Source organism: Panulirus ornatus, chromosome 11 (assembly GCF_036320965.1).
Source record: "Panulirus ornatus isolate Po-2019 chromosome 11, ASM3632096v1, whole genome shotgun sequence".
Classification (NCBI taxonomy): domain Eukaryota; kingdom Metazoa; phylum Arthropoda; class Malacostraca; order Decapoda; family Palinuridae; genus Panulirus; species Panulirus ornatus.
Genome location: NC_092234.1, coordinates 16027370 through 16041628, shown reverse-complemented (window position 1 = coordinate 16041628; position 14259 = coordinate 16027370). Strand labels below are relative to the sequence as shown.

At 41.2% G+C, this 14259-nt stretch overlaps 1 protein-coding gene across 1 annotated transcript in view; it reads left to right on the top strand.

Moving 5' to 3' along the window:
* Nucleotides 1–14259, top strand: part of mahj (LisH and WD40 domain-containing protein mahjong) — a 212913-nt gene that overhangs the window by 23261 nt on the left and 175393 nt on the right. The window lies entirely within an intron of this gene.

Genomic DNA, 14259 nt, shown 5'->3' with positions numbered 1-14259 from the left:
GGTCCTTAATGAGTAATTGTGTGATAATTAATCAAGCAATACAATTATAGTGTCGAGATTTGATGAAATTTGATATAATGTGAAAGTGTTTCGTGAATTTAAACTTCCCTCCTTGTTGTCTTAAGTCACCTATAGTTGGCAATAACATATGATAATGTCGTGAATTGTGTTATGTTAATGTGATTATCAGTCAGATAAAATATTGATAACAAGGTTTGAAAGGTGTGCAACAACAGGACGACTAACCACAACTCTCCATAAGGTAATGCATAGTAGCATCTCGAGTGAAATGTTGATGTATGTAATGTTATGCAATATGGCTCATCGGGTATACAGATGATTGTAGCACTTGTCTAAAGCTGCCTTATGGCGCTAGGAAGGTGACGGTAGAGTACATGTCATTATTTAAGTTACCAGAAGGTTGTCGGCTGCAGAAACCCAAGGCATTATCTAACATACTGGTTGAGGACCAACACTCGTATATTTATCTACGGGCATTGACACATTCACTTATCAGTATAAACGTACATCTTGGATTGATTTCATACAGTTAGAATAAGTTTGTTCCAACTGCAGGCATTACGAAGTGGTTATTTTGCCGATGATTACAGTAGCACTGGTGGGATTGTTGGGATAGAGTTCCAGGTTAGGGGACCACAGAAGTAACTCAGATTCCAAGATACATATATGAATGGACCCCTCATACTTGGTAAAAATTATTTTTGTCTGTAATTTGGATTGGTATTTTCAACAAGAGTTGGTTTGCTTTATTAGCTTTAGTTATTGAGCAATATTGCTGTACAGTGCTAATGGAGTATAGTGTTTACAGAATACATTGCCATTTGCAGAGCTTAATTATCAGCATTTAATATGCTGTTACTGAATTAGGGAGTAGGAGTAAAGATTTTGTATAGCTAGGATTTTTGGGTTAGTCACTGTAAAGCTAGGTACTGGGAGTACACATGTATTGCATCAATAGAATCTATGAAAACCTCACTTAATCTCCATAGTGGTCAAAATTTATCTTAAAATTCTATCTGTCTATATCTCTTTAAGACATGCTTCCTCCAGGACTCCCATCAAAGGGTGTCCATGGTTTGCCCCAGATGTTTCACATGCCCTGGTTCAGTCCACTGACAGCACGCCAACCCCGTTATACCACATTGTTCCAATTCATTCTGTTCCTTTCACGCCTTTCACCCTCCTGTGTGTTCATGCCCCAATCACTCAAAATCTTTTCCACTTCATCCTTCCACCTCCAATTTAGTCTCCTGCTTCTCCTTGTTCCCTCCATCTTGACAAATATATCCTCTTTGTCAGTCTTTCCTCACTCATTCTCTCCATATGTTCAAACCACTTCAACAGAGCAACTTCTGCTCTCTCAGCCACACTTTTTTTTATTTCCCCACATCTCTCTTACCCTATCATTACTTACTCGATCAAACCACTTTACACCACATATTATCCTTAAACATTTCATTTCCAACACATCCACCTTCCTCTGTACAACACTATCTATAGCCCATGCCTTGCATCCATATAAAATCATTCTTTCAAACATACCCATTTTTGCTCTCCGAGATAATGTTCTCTCCTTCCATACATTCTTCATCACTCCCAGAACCTTTGCCCCCTCCCCCTCCCCCTCCCTGTGACTCACTTCTGCTTCCATGGCTCTGTTCACTGCTAAGTCCACTCCCTGATATCTGAAACACTTCACTTCCTCCAATTTTTCTCCATTTAAACTTACAATCCCAGTTAACTGTCCCTCACCCCTACTGAACCTAATAACCTTGCTCTTAATCATATTTACTCTCTACTTTCTCCTCTTGCACACTTTTCCAAACTCAGTCACCAACTTTTGCAGTTTCTCACTCAAATCAGCCACCAGATCTGTATCATTAGCATACAACAACTGACTCACATCCCTCATCCCCAACAGACTGCATACTCACCCCTCTCTCCAAACTTCTAGCACTTACCTTCCTAACATCCCTATCCATAAACAAAGTAAACAACTATGGAGACATCACACACCCCTGGTGCAGACCGACCTTCACTGGGAACCAATCACTCTCATCTCTTCCTCTGAATATATTTATTTATTTATTTATTATACTTTGACGCTGTCTCCTGTGTTAGCAAGATAGTGCAAGGAAACAGACAAAAGAATGGCCCAACCCACCCACATACACATGTATATACATACACATCCACACACACACATATACATACCTATACATTTTAACGTATACATATATATACATATATACGTACACAGACATATACATATATACACATATACATAATTCATACTGTCTGCCCTTATTCATTCCCGTCGCCACCCTGCCATACATGAAATAACAACCCCCCTCTCCCCGCATGTGCATGAGGTAGCGCCAGGAAAAGACAACAAAGGTCATGTGTGGCAGGGTGGCGATGGGAATGAATAAAGGCAGACAGTATGAATTATGTACACGTGTATATATGTATATGTCTATGTGTGTATATATATGTATACATTGAGATGTATAAGTATGTATATTAGCATGTGGATGTGTATGTATATACATGTGTATGTGGGTGGGTTGGGCCATTCTTTCGTCTGTTTCCTTGCGCTACCTCGCCAACGCGAAAGACAGTGACAAAGCAAAATGAAAATTAAATATATATATATATATATATATATATATATATATCATTTCTTTTCTTTCATACTATTTGCCATTTCCCGCGTTAGCGAGGTAGCGTTAAGAACAGAGGAGCGGGCCTTTGAGGGAATATCCTCATCTGGCCCCCTTCTATGTTCCTTTGGGGAAAAAAAAAACAAGAGGGGATGATTTCCAGCCCCCCGCTCCCTTCCCTTTTAGTCACCTACGACACGCAGGGAATATGTGGGAAGTATTCTTTCTCCCCTATCCCCAGAGATATATATATATATATATATATATATATATATATATATATATATATATATATATATATTTTTTTTTTTTTTTTTTATACTTTGTCGCTGTCTCCCGCGTTTGCGAGGTAGCGCGAGGAAACAGACGAAAGAAATGGCCCAACCCCCATACACACGTACATACACACGTCCACACACGCAAATATACATACCTACACAGCTTTCCATGGTTTACCCCAGACGCTTCACATGCCTTGATTCAATCCACTGACAGCACGTCAACCCCTGTATACCACATCGCTCCAATTCACTCTATTCCTTGCCCTCCTTTCACCCTCCTGCATGTTCAGGCCCCGATCACACAAAATCTTTTTCACTCCATCTTTCCACCTCCAATTTGGTCTCCCTCTTCTCCTCGTTCCCTCCACCTCCGACACATATATCCTCTTGGTCAATCTTTCCTCACTCATTCTCTCCATGTGCCCAAACCATTTCAAAACACCCTCTTCTGCTCTCTCAACCACGCTCTTTTTATTTCCACACATCTCTCTTACCCTTACGTTACTTACTCGATCAAACCACCTCACACCACACATTGTCCTCAAACATCTCATTTCCAGCACATCCATCCTCCTGCGCACAACTCTATCCATAGCCCACGCCTCGCAACCATACAACATTGTTGGAACCACTATTCCTTCAAACATACCCATTTTTGCTTTCCGAGATAATGTTCTCGACTTCCACACATTTTTCAAGGCTCCCAAAATTTTCGCCCCCTCCCCCACCCTATGATCCACTTCCGCTTCCATGGTTCCATCCGCTGACAGATCCACTCCCAGATATCTAAAACACTTCACTTCCTCCAGTTTTTCTCCATTCAAACTCACCTCCCAATTGACTTGACCCTCAACCCTACTGTACCTAATAACCTTGCTCTTATTCACATTTACTCTTAACTTTCTTCTTCCACACACTTTACCAAACTCAGTCACCAGCTTCTGCAGTTTCTCACATGAATCAGCCACCAGCGCTGTATCATCAGCGAACAACAACTGACTCACTTCCCAAGCTCTCTCATCCCCAACAGACTTCATACTTGCCCCTCTTTCCAGGACTCTTGCATTTACCTCCCTAACAACCCCATCCATAAACAAATTAAACAACCATGGAGACATCACACACCCCTGCCGCAAACCTACATTCACTGAGAACCAATCACTTTCCTCTCTTCCTACACGTACACATGCCTTACATCCTCGATAAAAACTTTTCACTGCTTCTAACAACTTGCCTCCCACACCATATATTCTTAATACCTTCCACAGAGCATCTCTATCAACTCTATCATATGCCTTCTCCAGATCCATAAATGCTACATACAAATCCATTTGCTTTTCTAAGTATTTCTCACATACATTCTTCAAAGCAAACACCTGATCCACACATCCTCTACCACTTCTGAAACCGCACTGCTCTTCCCCAATCTGATGCTCTGTACATGCCTTCACCCTCTCAATCAATACCCTCCCATATAGTTTACCAGGAATACTCAACAAACTTATACCTCTGTAATTTGAGCACTCACTCTTATCCCCTTTGCCTTTGTACAATGGCACTATGCACGCATTCCGCCAATCCTCAGGCACCTCACCATGAGTCATACATACATTAAATAACCTTACCAACCAGTCAACAATACAGTCACCCCCTTTTTTAATAAATTCCACTGCAATACCATCCAAACCTGCTGCCTTGCCGGCTTTCATCTTCCGCAAAGCTTTTACTACCTCTTCTCTGTTTACCAAATCATTTTCCCTAACCCTCTCACTTTGCACACCACCTCGACCAAAACACCCTATATCTGCCACTCTGTCATCAGACACGTTCAACAAACCTTCAAAATACTCATTCCATCTCCTTCTCACATCACCACTACTTTTTATCACCTCCCCATTTACGTCCTTCACTGAAGTTCCCATTTGCTCCCTTGTCTTACGCACCCTATTTACCTCCTTCCAGAACATCTTTTTATTCTCCCTAAAATTTACTGATAGTCTCTCACCCCAACTCTCATTTGCCCTTTTTTTCACCTCTTGCACCTTTCTCTTGACCTCCTGTCTCTTTCTTTTATACTTCTCCCACTCAATTGCATTTTTTCCCTGCAAAAATCGTCCAAATGCCTCTCTCTTCTCTTTCACTAATACTCTTACTTCTTCATCCCACCACTCACTACCCTTTCTAAACAGCCCACCTCCCACTCTTCTCATGCCACAAGCATCTTTTGCGCAATCCATCACTGATTCCCTAAATACATCCCATTCCTCCCCCACTCCCCTTACTTCCATTGTTCTCACCTTTTTCCATTCTGTACACAGTCTCTCCTGGTACTTCCCCACACAGGTCTCCTTCCCAAGCTCACTTGCTCTCACCACCTTCTTCACCCCAACATTCACTCCTCTTTTCTGAAAACCCATACTAATCTTCACCTTAGCCTCCACAAGATAATGATCAGACATCCCTCCAGTTGCACCTCTCAGCACATTAACATCCAAAAGTCTCTCTTTCGCACGCCTGTCAATTAACACGTAATCCAATAACGCTCTCTGGCCATCTCTCCTGCTTACATAAGTATACTTATGTATATCTCGCTTTTTAAACCAGGTATTCCCAATCATCAGTCCTTTTTCAGCACATAAATCTACAAGCTCTTCACCATTTCCATTTACAACACTGAACACCCCATGCATACCAATTATTCCCTCAACTGCCACATTACTCACCTTTGCATTCAAATCACCCATCACTATAACCCGGTCTCGTGCATCAAAACCGCTAACACACTCATTCAGCTGCTCCCAAAACACTTGCCTCTCATGATCTTTCTTCTCATGCCCAGGTGCATATGCACCAATAATCACCCATCTCTCTCCATCAACTTTCAGTTTTACCCATATTAATCGAGAATTTACTTTCTTACATTCTATCACATACTCCCACAACTCCTGTTTCAGGAGTATTGCTACTCCTTCCCTTGCTCTTGTCCTCTCACTAACCCCTGACTTCACTCCCCAGACATTTCCAAACCACTCTTCCCCTTTACCCTTGAGCTTCGTTTCACTCAGAGCCAGAACATCCAGGTTCCTTTCCTCAAACATACTACCTATCTCTCCTTTTTTCACATCTTGGTTACATCCACACACATTTAGGCACCCCACTCTGAGCCTTCGAGGAGGATGATCACTCCCCGCGTGACTCCTTCTTCTGTTTCCCATTTTAGAAAGTTAATACAAGGAGGGGAGGATTTCCGGCCCCCCGCTCCCGTCCCCTCTAGTCGCTTTCTACGACACGCGAGGAACACGTGGGAAGCATTCTTTCACCCCCATCCCCAGGGACAATATACATATATATATACATACACACACACACACACACACACACACACACATACGCACATACACACACACACACACACATACATATATATACATATATATATATATATATATATATATATATATATATATATATATATATATATATATATATAGGGTGTTTTGGTCGAGGTGGTGTGCAAAGTGAGAGGGTTAGGGAAAATGATTTGGTAAACAGAGAAGAGGTAGTAAAAGCTTTGCGGAAGATGAAAGCCGGCAAGGCAGCAGGTTTGGATGGTATTGCAGTGGAATTTATTAAAAAAGGGGGTGACTGTATTGTTGACTGGTTGGTAAGGTTATTTTATGTATGTATGACTCATGGTGAGGTGCCTGAGGATTGGCGGAATGCGTGCATAGTGCCATTGTACAAAGGCAAAGGGGATAAGAGTGAGTGCTCAAATTACAGAGGTATAAGTTTGTTTAGTATTCCTGGTAAATTATATGGGAGGATATTGATTGAGAGGGTGAAGGCATGTACAGAGCATCAGATTGGGGAAGAGCAGTGTGGTTTCAGAAGTGGTAGAGGATGTGTGGATCAGGTGTTTGCTTTGAAGAATGTATGTGAGAAATACTTAGAAAAGCAAATGGATTTGTATGTAGCATTTATGGATCTGGAGAAGGCATATGATAGAGTTGATAGAGATGCTCTGTGGAAGGTATTAAGAATATATGGTGTGGGAGGCAAGTTGTTAGAAGCAGTGAAAAGTTTTTATCGAGGATGTAAGCCATGTGTACGTGTAGGAAGAGAGGAAAGTGATTGGTTCTCAGTGAATGTAGGTTTGCGGCAGGGGTGTGTGATGTCTCCATGGTTGTTTAATTTGTTTATGGATGGGGTTGTTAGGGAGGTGAATGCAAGAGTTTTGGAAAGAGGGGCAAGTATGAAGTCTGTTGGGGATGAGAGAGCTTGGGAAGTGAGTCAGTTGTTGTTCGCTGATGATACAGCGCTGGTGGCTGATTCATGTGAGAAACTGCAGAAGCTGGTGACTGAGTTTGGTAAAGTGTGTGAAAGAAGAAAGTTAAGAGTAAATGTGAATAAGAGCAAGGTTATTAGGTACAGTAGGGTTGAGGGTCAAGTCAATTGGGAGGTGAGTTTGAATGGAGAAAAACTGGAGGAAGTGAAGTGTTTTAGATATCTGGGAGTGGATCTGGCAGCGGATGGAACCATGGAAGCGGAAGTGGATCATAGGGTGGGGGAGGGGGCGAAAATTCTGGGAGCCTTGAAGAATGTGTGGAAGTCGAGAACATTATCTCGGAAAGCAAAAATGGGTATGTTTGAAGGAATAGTGGTTCCAACAATGTTGTATGGTTGCGAGGCGTGGGCTATGGATAGAGTTGTGCGCAGCAGGATGGATGTGCTGGAAATGAGATGTTTGAGGACAATATGTGGTGTGAGGTGGTTTGATCGAGTAAGTAACGTAAGGGTAAGAGAGATGTGTGGAAATAAAAAGAGCGTGGTTGAGAGAGCAGAAGAGGGTGTTTTGAAATGGTTCGGGCACATGGAGAGAATGAGTGAGGAAAGATTGACCAAGAGAATATATGTGTTGGAGGTGGAGGGAACGAGGAGAAGAGGGAGACCAAATTGGAGGTGGAAAGATGGAGTGAAAAAGATTTTGTGTGATCGGGGCCTGAACATGCAGGAGGGTGAAAGGAGGGCAAGGAATAGAGTGATTTGGAGCGATGTGGTATACCGGGGTTGACGTGCTGGCAGTGGATTGAATCAAGGCATGTGAAGCATCTGGAGTAAACCATGGAAAGCTGTGTAGGTATGTATATTTGCGTGTGTGGACGTATGTATATACATGTGTATGGGGATGGGTTGGGCCATTTCTTTCGTCTGTTTCCTTGCGCTACCTCGCAAACGCGGGAGACAGCGACAAAGCAAAAAAATATATATATATATATATATATATATATATATATATATATATATATATATATATATATATATATATATACTTCAGTGAAGGGCACAAATGGGGAGGTGATAACAAGTAGTGGTGATGTGAGAAGGAGATGGAGTGAGTATTTTGAAGGTTTGTTGAATGTGTTTGATGATAGAGTGGCAGATATAGGGTGTTTTGGTCGAGGTGGTGTGCAAAGTGAGAGGGTTAGGGAAAATGATTTGGTAAACAGAGAAGAGGTAGTAAAAGCTCTGCGGAAGATGAATGCTGGCAAGGCAGCAGGTTTGGATGGTATTGCAGTGGAATTTATTAAAAAAGGGGGTGACTGTATTATTGACTGGTTGGTAAGGTTATTTAATGTATGTATAACTCATGGTGAGGTGCCTGAGGATTGGCGGAATGCGTGCATAGTGCCATTGTACAAAGGCAAAGGGGATAAGAGTGAGTGCTCAAATTACAGAGGTATAAGTTTGTTGAGTATTCCTGGTAAATTATATGGGAGGGTATTGATTGAGAGGGTGAAGGCATGTACAGAGCATCAGAATGGGGAAGAGCAGTGTGGTTTCAGAAGTGGTAGAGGATGTGTGGATCAGGTGTTTGCTTTGAAGAATGTATGTGAGAAATACTTAGAAAAACAAATGGATTTGTATGTAGCATTTATGGATCTGGAGAAGGCATATGATAGAGTTGTTAGAGATGCTCCGTGGAAGGTATTAAGAATATATGGTGTGGGAGGCAAGTTGTTAGAAGCAGTGAAAAGTTTTTATCGAGGATGTAAGGCATGTGTACGTGTAGGAAGAGAGGAAAGTGATTGGTTGTCAGTGAATGTAGGTTTGCGGCAGGGGTGTGTGATGTCTCCATGGTTGTTTAATTTGTTTATGGATGGGGTTGTTAGGGAGGTAAATGCAAGAGTTTTGGAAAGAGGGGCAAGTATGAAGTCTGTTGGGGATGAGAGAGCTTGGGAAGTGAGTCAGTTGTTCGCTGATGATACAGCGCTGGTGACTGATTCATGTGAGAAACTGCAGAAGCTGGTGACTGAGTTTGGTAAAGTGTGTGAAAGAAGAAAGTTAAGAGTAAATGTGAATAAGAGCAAGGTTATTAGGTACAGTAGGGTTGAGGGTCAAGTCATTTGGGAGGTAAGTTTGAATGGAGCAAAACTGGAGGAAGTAAAGTGTTTTAGATATCTGGGAGTGGATCTGGCAGCAGATGGAAGCGGAAGTGGATCATAGGGTGGGGGAGGGGGCAAAAATTCTGGGAGCCTTGAAGAATGTGTGGAAGTCGAGAACATTATCTCGGAAAGCAAAAATGGGTATGTTTGAAGGAATGGTGGTTCCAACAATGTTGTATGGTTGCGAGGCGTGGGCTATGGATAGAGTTGTGCGCAGGAGGATGGATGTGCTGGAAATGAGATGTTTGAGGACAGTGTGTGGTGTGAGGTGGTTTGATCGAGTAAGTAACGTAAGGGTAAGAGAGATGTGTGGAAATAAAAAGAGCGTGGTTGAGAGAGCAGAAGAGGGTGTTTTGAAATGGTTTGGGCACATGGAAAGAATGAGTGAGGAAAGATTGACCAAAAGGATATATGTGTCGGAGGTGGAGGGAACGAGGAGAAGTGGGAGACCAAATTGGGGGTGGAAAGATGGAGTGAAAAAGATTTTGTGTAATCAGGGCCTGAACATGCAGGAGGGTGAAAGGAGGGCAAGGAATAGAGTGAATTGGATCGATGTGGTATACCGGGGTTGACGTGCTGTCAGTGCATTGAATCAGGGCATGTGAAGTGTCCAGGGTAAACCATGGAAAGCTGTGTAGGTATGTATATTTGCGTGTGTGGACGTATGTATATACATGTGTATGGGGGTGGGTTGGGCCATTTCTTTCGTCTGTTTCCTTGCGCTACCTCGCAAACGCGGGAGACAGCGGCAAAAAAAAAAAATATATATATATATATATATATATATTATATATATATATATATATATATATATATATATATATATATATATATTTTTTTTTTTTTTTTTTGCTTTGTCGCTGTCTCCCGCGTTTGCGATGTATATATATATATATATATATATAATTTATTTATATTTATTTATTATACTTAATCATGGTTTCCCGTGTCAGTGAGGTAGTTCAAGGAAACAAACGAAGAATGGCCCAACCACTGGTATACACATATATGTACATAAACGCCCATACACACGCATATACATATGTATACCTATCAATGTATACATATATATACATACACAGACCCATACATTTATACACATGTACATAATCATATTTGCTGCCTTCATCCATTCCTGTCACTACCCCACCAAACAGGAGACAGCATCCGCCCATTCAGCGAGGTAGCGCCAGGAAAAAAGGCCACATTTAATCACACTCAGTCTCTAGCTGTCAAGCGTAATGCAACAAAACCACAGTTCCCTTTCCACATCCAGGCCCCACAGACCTTTCCATAGTTTATCCCAGACACTTCACATGCCCTGGTTCAGTCCATTGACGGCAAGTTTAAAAAGACACGGTGACATCACAAAGCCCTGCCTTACACCTATAAGTATCCCAAGACTTTCACTCAGCTCTCTATCCACTCTTACACTTGCAGTTGTTCCTCTATAGAAGGCTTTCATACCATCCAGTTGTCCCCCTATGCTGTATAGCCTTAACACATCCCACAAAGCATTCCACTCGACTCTGTCATACGCTTTCTCCAGTTCCATAAAAGCTGCATGCAACTTCTTTCCTTTTGCTAAATACTTTTCCATGTTCATTTAACCACAAAAATCTGATCCACACAACCCATACCTTTCGTGAAACCCCCTTGCTCTTCACTTATTCAGCGTTCAGTCACTTCCATTACTCTGTCAGTTAATGTTCTTGCATACACTTTTCTTGGTATACTTAATAGATTTAGTCCCATATAATTACTACATACATCCTTAGCATCTTTTCCTTTGAATAAAGGAACAATGCTTTCACTAATCCCCAGGGACAACTTTCTGTTTCCACACTAAATTACATGTAAGATGCATCCACTGTATCACACTTTCTCCTCCATGCTTCAGCATTTCATCTGTAATCCCATCCACTCCAGGTGCCTTTCCTATCTTCAGCCTCATTATTCCCGTCTTACCTCCCTTTTTGCTATAGGCCCTTGTTCTTGTATTCTCTTCCTTCCATCCAACTTACCCATGCATGTAACAGCTGCTGCCTCCCTACATTCATCAGTTCTTCAAAATATTCCTTCCATCTTCATTTCACTTCCTTCTTTTGATTCAGCAACTCCCCTTCCTTACTTCTCACATCAGCATTTCCACCCTTACATCTACCTCTTTCCCTTTTCACCTCCTTCTAGTATAGTTTCTTATTATCCCAAAACTTAACTTCCTTCCCAAATCTTCATATATTCTTTCTTTGCTTTCTGCTCTCAACTTCTTAACATTTCACTTACATATATTGTGTTTTTCCCTCCTCATTTGCTGAACTTCCACTGGTACATTCCTGTTGAACAATCTACCATATGCCTTTTTCTTCTTTTATATGGCAATTCAAATCTCTTCAATCCACCATGCACTCCCCTTTTTATTTCTGAATCTCACTACCTTGTATCCAACTGCTGATTCTGCAACCTTTGATAGTATTTCTTTAAACATTTTAAACACCTCATTCACACATTCACTGCACTTCCATCTAAGCTTTCATTTATCTTCCTTTCATACTCCTCTCTGCATTTTTTCTGATTCATCTTCTCACTTGTCAACACTTTTACCTTTCCAATCTTCCTTACACTATACCATCACTTCTCCCTGATCCTCATCCCCAAAAGAACCACAAAATGGTCAGTCTCCAAAGAATCCTCTCATGACTCTTGCATCTAGTACAACCTTTCTCAATTTTTCACCTACTGCCACATAGTCAATCAAAGCTTTTGATCTCTTCCATCATTCCCCATCCATGTATATTTGTGGATCATCTTGTCCTGAAAAAAGGTGTTTTAAAGGAATACACCTCTCTCAGCACAAATATCCACAAGATAATTTACATTCTTATTTACTCAAGGCACTCCCCATTTACCAACTATCTCACCAATTTCATCACATCCCATCTTTGCGTTCATATCACCCAGTACGACCTCCTTTCTGTCATTCTCAAAACTGTTTTATACAGTTATTCAAATTTCTCCAGAAAAGCTTCATTTCATCCTTCCCTTGTACAGTCTTCATATTCACAGGTGCATATACACCTATCCACACATACTTCACAATCCCAATCTTTCCTTTCACCTGCACTATTCTTGCTCCATTCCATCCATGCTCTGTAACACCCTCCCTTACTCTTGGTGATAGCAGAATTGCACATCCTTCTTTTCCTCTTCCCTGATAATTTTTACTCGTTCCCATTCATACCACACCTCTTTCTATGCCCTCCCATAACTTGCATTCATCATTTCCATATTCACTCCACACACACACACACACACACACACACACACACACACACACACACACACACACACACCCACCCACCCACCCACCCACCCACCCTGCCCAAGGGTTGAGTTTCCCCATTCCCTAGCACATCCATGCTAAAACTTTTAAATCTCTCCACAGTCTCCCTCCTTTTACTCTCACCAGTCTTCACATTCAGTGCCATCACCCTCAGTTGCTCTCATGTTTTAACCCTCAGCATAATTGGTGGACTTCAGTGCCACTTCTTTGCCTTTTGTGCCTCACCCATGACAAGTCACTAGCAGAGGGCAACTCCTGTGCAGTGTTTACAGAGGCAGCAAGGCTCCAAAATTGTCAAAAAAATAACTAAAAGTGACAGCTCACCTCAGTCTAAAAGTATTTGATATATTAGAAATATAACAGACATATGCATTGTTAAGCATCATGCAATTGCTGTTTAGTATTAACAAACAGATGACAGACTGGGTGGCCATGTGCTCCCTTGTAACAGACTAATTATTATGTTGGTATGTATCTGCCATTCGGATACTGCTTGAGGTTAGGTTAGGTTTTTGTAGGTTCTCTCAATCTTTAATCAGATGTTTTTACTATTACATAAAGTAACCTTAAATTTTTCCTGATATACATAACCCCACCACTGTTTCCATATTTTATATCATGTGATAGAACATAATACTCTGGCTCATGCTTTGTGACTGTTATTGTACCGTTTTAACGCTGTGCAAGTATTGCAGAACAAAATCACTCACCATCCAAAGCTTCTGGCAGTACTGGGCTAAACCGGACCTAAACCTATTTATCTTACTGATAATTAATGAGTATCAGTAGGTACAATTTGGATGATAAAGGGAAATGTGAGTTATAAGTAAGTGAAACAGCCACCATGGGACTGAGATTGGTTGGTTGACACTTCAGCCCCTACCAACAGTTTGTCAACTACCTTAGGATAGGTTTGGTTAGGTTTACGGATGTTTCAGCAAGTGACCGCGGATGAATTGTTAATGGGTAAAATTGTTTAGGACCCCTAAGATATACTTTAGTTTTCAGGATGGCTGTCAGAATCAACTAAGAACATTATCATCATTGTTTTTTCCTCTTTGCATTCCAGTAAAATCTTTTTACCCCTTTTATAGACAGTTTCTATTTCTGTTGGTCTTCTTTCCCCACCATCTTACTCTTGTGTCATACCTTCTTGGATAGAAATAGGTGATAACATAGAAGTTGCAGTACTTATACCACTCATACACAAGCTTATTGAGATAGACTGACCTTGCTCTAACTGTTGTTTTGCATTTAGCAATAGTGCCATGAATTGTACAAACACAAGTGCCATTTCATTGAGCACAACCACTCTTATAGAGGTATGGAATTGTTGCAGTTTAGAATGCCAGACTGAAGACATTAGGGTGTTTGTAGCAACTGAATCATAAATGAAATAATTATATTTAGAAATCTTAACTATTAAGTAACAGTTTTCTCAAGTTTACTGTCTGTAGCAGTTGTAAGAATTCATCATAATGTACTCAAGGAAACAAATGGAAGGTGTG